This window comes from Vombatus ursinus, unplaced genomic scaffold (assembly GCF_900497805.2).
Source record: "Vombatus ursinus unplaced genomic scaffold, bare-nosed wombat genome assembly UNPS02003292.1, whole genome shotgun sequence".
Classification (NCBI taxonomy): domain Eukaryota; kingdom Metazoa; phylum Chordata; class Mammalia; order Diprotodontia; family Vombatidae; genus Vombatus; species Vombatus ursinus.
Genome location: NW_020943070.1, coordinates 15,018,856 through 15,030,826, shown reverse-complemented (window position 1 = coordinate 15,030,826; position 11,971 = coordinate 15,018,856).

The following is an 11,971-nucleotide window of genomic DNA, read 5'->3' as shown; positions in this document are numbered from 1 at the left end:
ACAGCCTGTCCAACATCTGTCATTTTTTCTTTTTTGTCAACTTTGAAAGATCTATATTTTAATAACAATAGTCTTTTGGTGTTATTGAATGGCAGTGAGTCATAGAACATGCTAGTCTCTGAAAAATTTAAAATGAATTTCACTCAGAAGACAATAGTTCAACATCTGTCATTTTTTCTTTTTTGTCAACTTTGAAAGATCCATATTTTAATAACAATAGTCTTTTGGTGTTATTGAATGGCACTGAGTCATAGAACATGCTAGTCTCTGAAAAATTTAAAATGAATTTCACTCAGAAGACAATAGAGAAGCATATGGTAGGTGTAAGTAGGCTGAAACACACAACAGAAGGAATTACAAAGGAGAAACAAAGTAAAGGAGAGCAACAAGGAGATCCATCATCTAAAGATAAGGTGGGCTGATGGCATGGCAAAAGCAAGGGATGACTGGAGAACAGCCTGTATGTGTATTCTATGCTATCTTCATCATGTCAAAAGTGATAAAGGACTCTGGCACATTGAGTGAATTTTTCTTTTGGTCATTTAATTTTTATTTTTTTCCTCAATTACATGTAAACAAAAATTTTTAATATTCTTTTTTTAAATTTTGAGTTCCAAATTCTCTCCCTCTCTCCAGTTCCCCCCACCCCCAAGACAGCAAGCAATCTGATATAGATTATACATGTGCAGTCCTGCAAAACATTTCTATATTAGTCATGTTGCAAAAGAAAATGCACAGATGAAGAAGGAAAAGGAGGAGGAAAAGCAGAAGGAGGAAGAGGAGGATGAGGAGGAAGAAAGAAGGAAGGAAGAAGAAAAAGTATTCTTCAATCTACATTCAGACTCCATCAGTTCTTTCTCTGAACATGGATAGCATTTTTCATCATAAGTTCTTTGGAATTGTCTTAGATCATTGCGTTGCTGAGAATAGCTAAGTCATTCAGTCAATCATTATAACATATTGCTGTTACTGTGTACAATATTCTTCTGGTTCTGCTCACTTCACTTTGCATCAGTTCATGTAAGTCTTTCCAGGTTTTTCTGAAAGCATTCTGCTCATTATTTCTTATAGCACAATAGTATTCCATCACAATCATATGCCACAACTTGTTCAGCCATTTCCCAATTGATGGGCATCCCCTCAATTTCTAATTATTTGCCACCACAAAAAGAGCTCCTATAAATATTTTTGTACATATAGGTCCTTTTCCTTTTTTTTTTTCCTTATCTCTTTGGGATACAGACTTAGTAGTGGTATGACTGAGTCAAAGGGTATTCACAGTTTTATAGCTCCTTGGGCTAGTTCTAAATTGTTTTCCAGAATAATTGGATCAGTTTACAACTCCACCAACAGTACATTAGTGTCCCTATTTTTCCACATTCCCTCCAACATTTATCATTTTCCTTTTCTGCCATATAAGTCAATCTGATAGGTGTGAGTGTGGTACCTCAGAGTTGTTTTAATTTTCATTTCTCTAATTAATAGTGATTTAGAACATATTTTCAAATGACTATAGATAGCTTGGATTTTTTTCTTCTCAAAACTGTTCATGTCCTTTTACCATTTATCAACTGGGGAATGACTCGGTCTTAAAAATTTGACTCAGTTCTCTACATATTTGAGAAATGGGGCCTCTGTCAGAGAAACTTGCTATAAATTTTTTTCCTAGTTTTCTGCTTTTCTAATCTGGCTGCCTTAATTTTGTTTGTGCAAAACCTTTTTAGTCTGATATAATAAAAATTAACTATTTTATATCCTATAACATTCTCTATCTCTTATTTGGTCATAAATTTTTCCCTTATACATAAATCTGACAGGTAAAATATTCCATATTCCCCCAATTTGCTTATGATATCATCTTTTATGTCTAAGTTATTTTGACTTTATCTCAGTATACAGTGTGAGATGTTGACCTATACTTAGTTTCTGCCAAACTGCTTTCCAGTTTTCCTAGCAATTTTTGTCAAATAGTGATTTCTTATCACAAAACCTTGGGTCTTTGGGTTTGCCAAACACTAAATTACTATGGTTATTTACTACTGTGTATTGTATAACTAATCTATTCCACTGATCCACCACTCTATTTCTTAGCCAGCACCAGACTGTTTTGATGATTACTTTGTATTTTTTTATATCATATTTTTTCATTGATTCCTTTGACATCTTTGACCTTTTGTTCTTCCAGATGAATTTTCTAGCTCTATAAAATAATTTTTTGGTACTTTGCTTGGTATAGCATTAAATAAGTAAATTAATTTATGTAGAATTGTCATTTTTATTATATTGTCCATGAGCAATGAATATTTCTCCAGTTGTTTAGGTCTGATTTTATTTGAGTAAAAAGTGTTTTGTAATTGTGTTCATATTGTTCCTGGATTGACAATGGGTAAATTCTTTTGGTGAATTTATGAGAGGATATGGCTAAGAATCCCACAGAGCCTATAGCATAGACAGTCATGGATGGGTTATCTGTATTATTAGAAGAAATATCCACATTTCTGAAATCACAGATCTGTTTGAGTATTTGAGTATATTCTGCTAGTGGCTTTAATCAAGGCAGAACATTTTACTGTAATTTGTGAATCTGCTACTCTACCCTGTTCCAATGGTATTTTTCTTGGCCATGATTCATAATAATAATAATAAGATATTTTATAAAGTGCTTATTATGTGCTAAGTGCTTTACAATTATTATCACAAAAACCTGTGAAGTAGAAGCTATTATTATCCCCATTTTACAGATGAGGAAACTAAGACAAGAAGATTAAGTGACTTGCTCAGGGTCACATAGCTAGTGTCTGAGGCAGGATTTGAATTCAGATCTTCCTGACACTAAGCCGAGCTTTCTATCCACTGGGCCATTTGTGTATGTTACTTGCATAAATGTACAAAGCCTTAAATAGCAATTTTGTCACCTGGGACAAATTAACTGAAAGTGAGGAGACTTCATTTTAACGTCCTTTTGGGGTAGGAAGGGCAGCTGGGTGGCAAAACGGATAGAGCACTAGGCTTGGAATCAGAAAGACTCATCTTCCGAGTTCGAATCTAGCTTCAGATGCTTACTATGTGACCCTGGGAAAGTCACTTAATCCTGTTTGCCTCAGTTTCCTCATCTGTAAAATAAGTTGGAAAAGGAAATGACAAATCACTCCTGTATCTTTGCCAAGAAAACCCCAAATGGGGTCACGAAGAGTTGGACACAACTGAAAAACGACTGAACAACAACAGATTGGGGAGGAAATTGAGCCCTTGGTATTCCCCTATAGGCAGTCAGTCAATATTTCAATAAATATTTATAAAGTGCCTACTATGGGCAGGTATTCTGTGAAAATGTTGGAGATACTAAGAAAGGCAAAGGTTAGTCCTTGCTCTCAAAGTCACAGTGTAATAAGGGAGACAATATGCAAATTATTTTAATTGACAGTGTGTCTAATTACTTACATATAGGCTCAATGTCCTAATACTCCTCCCAAAGCCTTTTGTCTTCGTAGCACCTAGAACAGGGTTGTGTGCTCAATAAATTTTGTTGAGTTGAGTTTAAGTATTTAACACCACTAAGAGGTTAAAAAAGAGAGAGATTGTGATTAAGCAAGTGCCTTCAAAGCCTTAGGTAGCAAAGTATTAGACTTCACTCCATATTTCATAAAACAATCTCTACACGTAATTTTTAGCTTATATTTTATTCAAATAAAGTTTAGACTTTGTCACAATTTTAACACACAGAATTCTTTAAAATACAATCAAATACAGCAACATGAACATACAGGTCATCGAGACTTTGGGGATATTCTATACTTATTGATAAAATAATTGACAATTTTCATATTTATGTGGAGTATAGGACAGATGCATGAAGCGTCACAAAGTTTCTTGAAATGTGTTGTTGAGAATATTACTGTTCACAACTGTTTTTCAACTACTAATTGAGACAACCATTTTGCCTTTATTACTGCTACCCCAATTTACACAAATAAGATGTTACAAATAGCAGTAAAATTTATTTCTTCCTTTTGTTGAAAGTGAATTTCTAGGAGCAAATAACTGACTCTATCTTGTTCCGTAACAGCTCTTTTCTTGTATATGGCCCCGATGTGAACTTCAAGACCAGCTGCAGCATCTGGTTTCCCTCAGTGTCTTCTTTCCTTCTTTAATTGTTACAAAAAAGACTTAATTGGTGAAAAAAAAAAAAAAAAAAGATTTCGGAGACTCTAGATTGTCCTCTCCCTTATCTAGTCTGACAGATGGTTGGTTCCTTTGATTTAGTAAGCTAGCTACAGGAACAAGAAAACTCCCTTATCTATTTCCTGTAGCAAATGAAATACATTTTCCTTTAACATGGTATTTTTTTTCTTCATATGGTCAGCTGTGTTGTAATGAGCAGCATATTTTTTTTCTTTGTTTCATACAATGTATAAATATTGCTTGCTGAATTGTGAATGTGGCATTTCCCATCAACTGCTGGTGGGGCACACTACACTCTGTAATATTACAAGCCTGTCTTCTAGAAGTCAGTCCTTCCTCCTTTCCTCTGCTTTCCTCCCTCCTTTTCTTCTTTCTCCCTCCCTCCCTCCTTTTTTTCTCTTCCTTCCTCCTTCCCTTCCTTCCTTTTTTCCTTCCTTCTTCCCTCCCTCCTTCCTTTTTTTTCTTTCTTCCTCCCTCCCTCCCTCCCTCCCACCTTGGCCACAGCAGGTAGAGCAGTTAAGGAAAAGGTTCTTATTACCAAAAAAAAAAAAAGAAGATACTAGAAGGAAACAGCACCTTCTTGACCACACTGTCCAAGGGGTTTTCTTTGCAAAGATACTGGAGTAGTGTGCCATTCCTTTCTCCAATGGATTAAAGCAGAGGTTAAGTGACTTGCCCAGGGTCACACAGCTACTAAGTGTCTGAAACCACATTTGAACTCAGTTCTTACTGACTCGAGGCCCAGTGCTCTACCCACTGAACCATCTAGCCGGCCCGTTAAATACCTATTAAGTGCTTTATCTGATAGGATAAAGAGGAGACAACTTCTTTAAACAATCCAAGTACTCTACAAGAGTCTTTTGTAAAATGATTTGGATGAAAGGAGATATTTTGCCTTAAGCTGTCCAGCAAGATGTGCTGAGACATTATATAGCAAAAATGGCAAATACAGAATAAAATAATTATGTTAACTCTTAACAGATCACTTTTAGCTTTTAAAAAATTATTTTTCTTTCTTTCTTTCTGTTTCTTTCCCCTCTCTCAAACCAGAGAACTCTTTCCATATGCATAGCCAAAATATTAAATAATAAGATTTTCAGGTTCAAATGTTTGTTTCAACGTACCATCACAAGACAAGTCTATTAACTGTTCTTGCTCAAATGGAATAAGACCAAACTTACCGCATATACTCAGGGCAAATAGGTTCCTGATCCACTCATATATGTAGGCCTTTTAATAAAATGACAATTTCTTTTGTAGGCTGTTCAAGTAATAAATAGGTTTTTTATTCTACTTCATTTTCAGTGCATATATTTTTTAAATGGAGTAACGTATAAAAAACATTATTTTGTAAACCCAAAGTTTGAACTGCTTTATAAATGGGTTCATTTTATCTTTCTAGTCAGGAGTACAAATTTGAGGATCTTGAGTTGATTTAGAGCACTAAATTTTTTAAAAGTCCACCAAATATATACATTTTTGGAGAGATTTTTATTATAAAATGAATGTTTCACATTTGTTACTATCTTTAGGAAAAATGGCAATTTCTTCTGTCGGTTCAAATACTCTTCAAAATACTCTGGCACAAGAAGGGCTGTTCCCCTCCTCTGGAATCTTGACTCTAAGAATCACCACCTCCTTAGCAGCAGGGCTCAGGAAGCAGTTTTCTTGAATTCCCCTCTAAGGGCATATGTAATCACACCTCCTACAGCCATGTGCTTCTGATGCAAGATGCCATCGTCAATGGTCAGGGAAAGAGAGAGGAATCTCTTGCTGTACTTTTTTAGGAGCGCACCTGCAAGTGAGTCCTCAGGAGCTGAGTTATTCCTCCGTTACTGGCTCCAGCCTTTACTCAGCAGGACTGGTTCCCTCTGGTTTAAACTCAGACCTAGGGACCGTGTCATTGTCTCTGCCAATGCACAATCAAACTTCCTGACGTTTTTTGTATGCAAATGGACTATTAAAAGCCTGAATAACTTTCCGACATTCTTAATTTCACTAGATGAGGGGACTCAATTGTTCCAAGATTCCCCATCTTCCCCAACCCCACCTATTTTATTTTATTTATTTATTTATTTATTTTTTTGGTGAGGCGACTGGGGCTAAGTGACTTGCCCAGGGTCACACTGCTAGTAAGTGGTAAATGTCTGAGGCTGGATTTGAACTCAGGTCCTCCTGACTCCAAGGTCAGAGCTCTATTTACTGCACCACCTAGCTGCCCTGACCCAACCTATTTTAAAAACACATAAGAAGGTTGGTGACCTTCAAGATGCTTCTTTTATCTATCTAAGTAAGAAATCTTGGTTGAGTTCGTTAGGCTGCATGGAACTCTTCCTACTGAAACTTTATTTTGGTGGACTAGACCGGGGTGGGGAACCTTTGGCCTTGAGGCAACATGTGGCCCTCTAGGTCTTCAAGGAATCCAAACTTTACAGAACAATTTTGGCCTCAAGACCAGTTGGCCTGGCAGGTTCTTCACCCCTCTCACTCTGCTGTGAGAGATTATTTGCACTTGTGATATATCTGATTCCTTCTCAGCAAAAGTGAAATTTAAGTGAATAAAGAGTATTTTCCAAAACTTTTATAAAGCTGTCTGTTGAACTCCATTAATTTATTAAAAGATGATCCTAATTACATATCTGAATATCTGGATTAGTCAATGAAAGTAAAAATAAAATTTTTACATTAAAATCCCAACAGGTAGTCTGAATTACTGCCTACTTTATGCATCATTAATAGGAAGTTTGTAAAAGAGAGAAAAGGCTGTGGAATCTACAAGTTAACCTTTAAAAATGGCACTATACCATGACAGTTTCACAGCTATGTAAGTCTACTGTGTTCTCTGTGGTTTCAGAAACCATATTATTTAAAAGCTCCTCTAAAAGTTGCACACGCCTACTGACTACAGCTGTGTCTCTGGGGCCAGTACGGTACAGTTGACTGAGTATTAGACTTCTTGTTAGAAAGGCCTGGGTTTAAATCCCATCTTTAATGTTCGCCAGCTGCGTGACTATGGGCAAGTCACTCAACCTTAGTTTCCTCATCTGTAAAATGGAGATAGTAACAGGGAAGGGAAGAAGTACTTACATAACACCTAGTATGTCTCAGGCACTGTACTAGGCACAGTGTACAACTATCTCATGTTATCTCCAAAACAATCCTTTGAGGTGGGCGCTATTATCACCCTCAATTTACAGCTGAGAAAACTTAGGCAAAGAGAATTGAATGATTTGCTTAAGTACATACGGCTAATAAGCATCTGAGGTTGGATTTGAACTCAGATCTTCCTAAGTCTAGGCCCTGAGCTCCACCCATGACACCACCAGCTGCCAGGTGGAGATAACCTTTAGTATCTACCTCACTGGGTTGTTGTGAAGTTCAAATGAAATAACGTACATATGTAACATCAAAGCACTATTTAACATACACGTGTAATACCAAAGCACTATTTAAACGTTGATTATTTTTATGAAAAAATTAATACTATTCTTTTGAGCTTCTGTATTAGTCCCTAAGTATGAATAACAAGAATAGTAAGCAACTTGAATAATATGATGCATTAAGATTTATAAAACACTCTCTCTTCAGAACAATCCTGTGAAGTAGAATTTCAGGTATTCTTGTCCTTACTTTTCAGATGAGAAGACTAAGACAGAGAAGGCTTAATCAACTGGTCATGGAGCGAAAGCCTGGTGACGCTCCTTCACTTGTTTCCATTTAATCGAATTGTTAAGCCTTCTGACTCAGAACACTCACCCTAAGACTCAGTCACCATGCTGATTGGTGTTCTGGAGCTAGAGAGCATGGTTCTCCAAATTCTGGATTTTTGCGGTCGTTAATGAGTGCCCTACAGGATCTGTGAAGACTGGGGAAAGGTTTTGTCCACAGCGCACATTCCCATTCTGGTAAGTGTACAGGCAGGCCAAGGGTTAAGGACGGATGAAAAAAACCCAGGAGAGTTTAATTTGGGTGGAGAAAAGTTACAGAAATTATTTTCTGACAAAAATACTAAAATACAACTTACATATTTTTATGGCAAAATCCTGAACCTACTTGCCACAGCTTTTTCAGAAGCTAAAACACAACAACAAAAAACCAAAACCCTACAAGTTAGTGCAAAGGTCCATGGGTGAAAAAGAACATTTTTATATTTTCATGTTTTTAAAAGTTACTCATTTACAAAAAAAAAAATGGAAAATAACTTGAATTTAAGTAACTTGGTTTGACAACAATCAAGAAATTATGTTTGATCACAATTTTTTTCCCCCTAATGAAGTATTTTACAATCAGGAAAAATCCATATATAACGTAAAACATCCACATAACTAACTCTAAAGCACTAAATTAGAACAAGTCATAAGGCAACTAAATAAAATGGTTCTATTATAAAGATAATTTTTTTCTTTTGTTTCTATACTTTATGTATATACATGTCGTAAGCCTAGGAAGAGCTAACCCACTTGGGTCTTCATTTTCCTGGACCCATGTGTCTTCACCTTCATCTGAACAAACTGAACCATTAGTAGCTATGCCTAGGAAGAGTTAAGCCTCTTGGGTCAGCACTCCATGGGCCCATGTCTCTTTAGCCTCTTTATCCACCACTTCCCTCATTTATCTCCTTGCCAACATGGACATTCCCCCTTTCCTCCTCTGGCTCACAGAATCAACTTTATCATTGCCTCCAGAAAGGACAAAATGAACCGCCCCTATTGTTCTATTCAAGAATACACAGAACTACACAAGAAAGATTTTAACATCACCAATAACCACGATGGTGTGGTTACTTATCTAGAGCCTGACATGTGGAGAATGAAGTCAAGTCGGCCTTACGAAGCATTGTTTACAATAAGGTTAGTGGAAGTGAAGGAATCCAAATATTTAAAATACTAAAAGATGACTCTGTTAAAAGCGCTGCCAGCAAATTTGGAAAACTCAACAGCGGAAGCTGGATTGGAAAAGATCAGTTTACATCCTAATCCTAAAGAAGGGTAATGCCAAGGAATGTTCAAATTACTGAACAATTGCGTTTATTTTATTCGCCAGCAAGGTTAAGCTTAAGATTCTGCAAGCTAGGCTTCAGCTATATGTGAACTGAGAATGACCAGAGGTGCAAGCTAGTTTTTCGAAGAGACAGAGGAACTAGAGACCAAATTGCCAACAATAGCTAGATTATAAAGAAAGCAAGGGAGTTCCAGAAAAACATCTACTTCTGTTTCACTGGCTATACTAAAGCCTTTGACTATGTGGTTCACAACAAAATGTGGAAAGTTCTCAAAGAGATGGGAGTACCAGATCATCTTACTTGTCTCCTGTGAACAGGCTCAAGAAGCAACAGTTAGAACTGAACATGGAACAGCTGATTGGCTTAAGACTGGAAAAGGAGCATGACAAGGCTGTATGCTATCACATCTATTTAACTCATATGCAGAGTACACTGTGCAAAATGGCGGGTTGGATGGATCATAAGCTGGAATTAAGGTTGCTGGGAGAGACATAAATCTCAGACATGCAGACAATACTGCTCTGATGGCAGAAGAGAAGAGGAATTAAGAACCCTCTTGAAGAGAGTGAAAAAGGACAGTATAAAACCTGGCTTGAAGTTTCACCTAAAAAAAAATGTAAGATTTTGGCAACTGGTCTCATCATTTCTTGGCAAACAGAGGGAGAAAAAATGGAAGCAGTGTCAGATTTCACATTCTTGGGCTCAAAGATCACCACAGACGGTGGCTGCAGCCATGAAAATAAAAGACAGTTGCTTCTTGGAAGGAAAGCTATGGCAAATCTGGACAGCACACTAAAAAACGGAGATAACACTTTGCCAATGAAGGTCTGTATAGTCAAAGCTATGGTTTTTCCAGTAGCGATGTATGGCTGTGAGAGTTGGATTATGAGGAAAGTTGAGTTCTGTGGAATTGACACTTTTGAGTTGTGGTGCTGGAGAAGACTTCTGAAAGTCCCTTGGACAGCAAAGAGATCAAATCAGTCAATACTTAACGAAATTAATTCAGGCTATTCATTGGAAGGTCAAATGCTGAGGCTGAAGCTGAAACACTTTGGGACTCTTTGGAAAAGACCCTATGTTGGGAAAGATTGAAGGCAAAAGGTAAAGGGGATGGCAGAGAATGAGATGGATAGATGGTATCATGGAAGCAATGAACATGAATTTGGACAGATTTCTCAAGATACTGGAGGACAGAAAGGCCTTGGGGTTGACTGAACAATAAATTGTTCTATTCATCATTTTGTGATTTCCCACACCAAAACTCCCTAAGGGTGTGGCTACCACTCCCCAATATAGGTGGTGTCCTGGAATAAAATCTAAGATCCTTGAGGACAAAGTTGTTGTACAGTCGTTTTAGTTGTGTCTGACTTTCACGACGCCATTTGAGGTTTACTTGGCAAAGGTACTGGAACGGTTTGCCATTTCTTTCTCCAGCTTATTTTACAGATGAGGAAAGTGAGGCAAATAGGGCTAAGTGACTTGTCCAGGGTCACACAGCTATTAAGTCTGTGACATTGGATTCAAACTCAGGTCTTCCTGACTCCAGGTGTGGCACTCTATCCACTGTGCCACCTAGCTGCCTAGTTGAGGACAAAGGATTGCCTTGCTTTTGTATTCATAGCAAAAGAGTAAGCACTAAATAAATGCTTTTCATCCATTCATCTAATCCTTCCAGTAAAATGTAAGTTACTTGAGGGCAGGGACAGTTTTGTTTTTGTATTCCTAGGACCTAACAAAAAGTCTTGCAGTGGTAGGTGTTAAATGTTTGCTGAACGGAACTGAATTATATTCACACTCTCACATGTAATCTATTATAGTCCTATTGTGGAGTCTTTTCATGATCACAGGTTGTGATTTTAAAATTTCCTCTTAATATATTAATTTTTCTTCTTTTTATTCCTTTTCTCATACACACACCTCTCCTACCACATGATTCCTTAGTGCAAAAGAAATTAATGGATTTCCCATTCTCCTGAAAAGTTATTTCCTACAGTAGGAGATCTCTACATTCTTACATGAATGTTCAAATCCATCATTTTAGGATTTAATACTTTTATAAAATATTTAACTGCTATTGGGTATTTTCAAGAATTTGTAAGCAGTTTTGGGGAATGGCTGAACAAGTTGGGGTATACGAATGCAATAGAATACTACTGTGCCATAAGAAATGATGAGCAAGTAGACTTCAGAAAAACCTGGAAAGACTTGTATGGACTGATGGTGAGTGAAGTGAGCAGAACCAGGAGAATGTTGGACACAGTAACAGCCACATTGTTTGATGACTAACGTTGATAGACGTGGCCCTTCTCAGCAATGCAAAGATCTCCAAGTCTCATGATGGAAAATGCTATCCACATCGAGAGAAAGAACTATGGAGTTTGAATGTGGATTGAAGCATACGATTTGCTTTTTTTTTCTTCTGTTTTGGTTTGTTTCCTCTTTCTTGTGGTTCCTCCTATTGGTTCCAATTCTTCCTTACAACATGACTAATGTGAAAATATGTTTAAAAGGAATGTATATGTAAAGCCTGTATCAAATTACACACTGTCTTGGGGGAAGGAAGCAGAGAAAAATTTAAAACTCAAAAGCATATGGAAGGGGAAGCTAAGTGGCAAAGTGAACAGAGCTCTGGCTTTGCAGTCAGAAGGACCTGAGTTCAAATCCAGCCTCAGACACTTAACACTTACTAGTTGAGTGACCCTGAGCAAGTCACTTAACCCTGATCATCTCACCAAAAAAAAAATATATATATATATAATATATATATATATATGTATATGGAAGTGA